The sequence below is a fragment of the Rhinopithecus bieti genome, unplaced genomic scaffold (genome assembly GCF_001698545.2).
Source record: "Rhinopithecus bieti isolate Rb0 unplaced genomic scaffold, ASM169854v2 scaffold_83884, whole genome shotgun sequence".
NCBI classification, from domain to species: Eukaryota; Metazoa; Chordata; class Mammalia; order Primates; family Cercopithecidae; genus Rhinopithecus; species Rhinopithecus bieti.
This window is the reverse complement of record NW_016830559.1, coordinates 1-2,871: the sequence shown is the minus strand read 5'-3', so window position 1 is coordinate 2,871 and position 2,871 is coordinate 1. Positions and strand designations below refer to the sequence as shown.

The window sequence follows — 2,871 nt, the reverse complement described above, 5'->3', positions numbered from 1 at the left end:
TGGAGAATCGAATAAGTATGGAGCGAGTCCTATCTAAATAACCTTTGTTAAACTGTAAAGGACTATGCAATGATTTATCTTATTTACTTCTTTAGATCTATTTTCTTTTCTGTCCTTACAAAAACTGTATCTGACTAGATTTATTCTGTGTGATTGGTACATGGATATTTATACTATTATTAATCTTTATAACCTTCACACTGTTACAGGCATGGTTTTGCATTAATTAAACATTTTATCTATAAACATTACATCTCTTATAAAAGTGTACATATGTAAAAAGAGAACAAATTTTCGTTCCATTGCAATTTATCTGAGGAAATTAAAAGGCTGCCTTCAAAATAAGAGGCTAAAACAGAAATGATTCTAAAAGTTAATGTCCTAATGATCAGCAGAAGATGGCAACTTCAGTTAGGTAGAGAAAAACTTGTGAGTGGCTATGGTAACTTAGAGAAACTTTCAATTTAGTAGGGAGGAAAAACGTATGATGGAAGACGTGACCATATTGATGCTAAAATAGTTTTGCCTGCCACTGAAATTTATGTTCTAGAGGGAAAAGAAGACTATCTCATCGTTCTTGAGGGAAGCTGCTAGGATAGCAATGGCCCATGACTGTTTCACTGGGGAGAGTATGAAATAATCTTTAAACTCAAACAAATGGACCAAATTAAATTTGTCAGTATAGATTTAGTAAAATAAGATTGCTAGCCAATAATTACAGAAATAAAAAGTACCACATTTTTTCACAAAGTCCAATATTTTGTTCATTTAAAACACAGTTTTGAGTGGAGCTGTTACCTATTTATGTAATTTTCTTGTTGCAATGAACAAAATAAAATTCCCTAAAAACTGTAATAAAATCAGAGAATTGTACACCTCCTTACCAGAGACTATAAAGCATCTATTGAATATGGTGAAACTGGGACCAGGTCAAAGGAGGATGTTGAGCACATCTTCTGTAATCTCAAACTTAGTCTAGAACTCCAAAGGACCTACCCAATATTTTACCTGGAAAGATAAGAAATAAATATTTGAATTAACAGGTCACCCTATTGAAATTCATGTATATGTGTATGACAATGTTCTTGGTGGCATTGTTCATAATAATCAAATTTTGGAAACTGTCCCAATATATATGAACAAGGATTTGCTAAATAAATTATGCTTTATTCACACAATGGAATACTATATAAAGAAGTAACTGTGTAAAAAAGAACCTACAAACATGTTCACGTTATATTAAGTGGAGAAATTTATAGAGGAGGATATGTACTATGGTTCCATTTTTACAACTTCATATATGTGTACATAGGTGGATTTAATGTACAGGTGTATATATGCGTTCTCTGCCTCTCTAGTCCTCTCTCTCTGTGTCTCTACAAACGTGTACATATGTGCACACAAATACACAGAAAGGAAATGCTATGGTTTGAATATTCCCTCTAAATCTTATGTTGAAACTTTATCTCCAATATGGCAATATTCAGAGGTATGGCCTTTAACAAGTGATTGGAACATGAGGGTTCTGCCCTTGTGAATTGATTAATCCACTGACGGATTATCATGGAAATAGAACTGGTGGCTTTATAAGAAGATAAAAAGCGACCTAAGCTAGCATGTTAGCATACTTAGTCCCCTTGCCATGTGATACCCTCTGCTACCTCAGGACTGCAGAGAGTTTCTACCATCAAGAAGGCCCTCACCAGATGTGGCCCCTCAATCTTGAACTTCTCAGCCTCCAGAACTGTAAGAAATAAACTTTATTTTTAAAATCAGTTTTCAGATATTTTGTTACAAGCAACAGAAAACTGTTTAAGACAGGTGCCCTGAGTGAGAGTGAACCTCCAGAGTTCATGACCATTTGATGCCTAGGAGCTGTGTTGGACTTGACATAGCCAGACCTTGATCCAACTGTTGATGGCCTACACGTGATGTAGGAAATATATTGGATATTGTGTGATTGTCTTTAATCAAACCATAAAGCTAGACCACACTGCTTTAGGCATAGACAGAATTTTCTCCAAAGGTAATATGTTGTCACTGTCAGATTCAATGTATGAATATGAAATAAAGACCTAGAAGGCAGGCCTTACATTGATTATGAATGAAGAAATAAATACTCCTTCTAGTACCTGGGGCTGGTGAAATATTTGGCCTTGATCTCCACCTTGTGGAGAGATGTGGAGATGCTATAAACACTTCCAGTGGTTGGAAGGTGAGCTGTCTGAAGCCAAGTGAAGGCAGAAAAGGAAGACAGACAGGAGAGTCAACTTGGTAAGAGACTCTGGAATTGGTCTGTGCCTGAATAGTTATAATTATATTCAGTGTAGCATTTTCCTTCTTACACTCCAATACTTTCAGTAAAATCTTACAAATGCTTACTTTATGCCCACTCTTAGGTATAAATAGAAAACAGGCCATCCTGTTGGTTTCACAACAGTCACTCATGAAGAACAGCTGTTCCTAGGAGAGATGATTGCCCAGGGTTTAGCACCACCAGAAGCAGGAACATGCTACCATCACAAGACAGGAGCAGAAGATCTGAGAGGCTTGTTCATGAGCACATGTGGGGATAATAATATTAAGGATAAATAATCTGAAGGCTCTATTGTAGAGGACTACGTGCTCGCAAACAAGACATTCCCGATAAGTCCTGCTCTTGCAAACGAAGCAGGGCGTTCCTTCCCTGCAAACAGGGAGGACAAAGGAGCCAGCTGCAAACAGCAGACCCTGGGGCTTGTTTATGTGTAAACATCTTGAAAATCCAGAAAGTCAGGGAAAGGTCAGAAAACAACAATGTGTCTTGTGACTTGGTAACATTCCACAAACGACTGTATAAAATAAAGCGGAGCGTGTCATTCGGGGTGGCCA

At 37.0% G+C, this 2,871-nt stretch overlaps 1 long non-coding RNA gene across 1 annotated transcript; it reads right to left on the bottom strand.

Moving 5' to 3' along the window:
- Positions 1 to 207: 207 nt before the first annotated feature.
- On the bottom strand, positions 208 to 2,465 carry LOC108524487 (uncharacterized). The gene is made up of 2 exons (XR_001884062.1): positions 2,383 to 2,465; positions 208 to 1,008 (listed from the first exon to the last, which is right to left on the bottom strand). It is a non-coding gene; the product is annotated as an uncharacterized LOC108524487 (long non-coding RNA).
- Between the last annotated feature and the right edge of the window lie 406 nt (positions 2,466 to 2,871).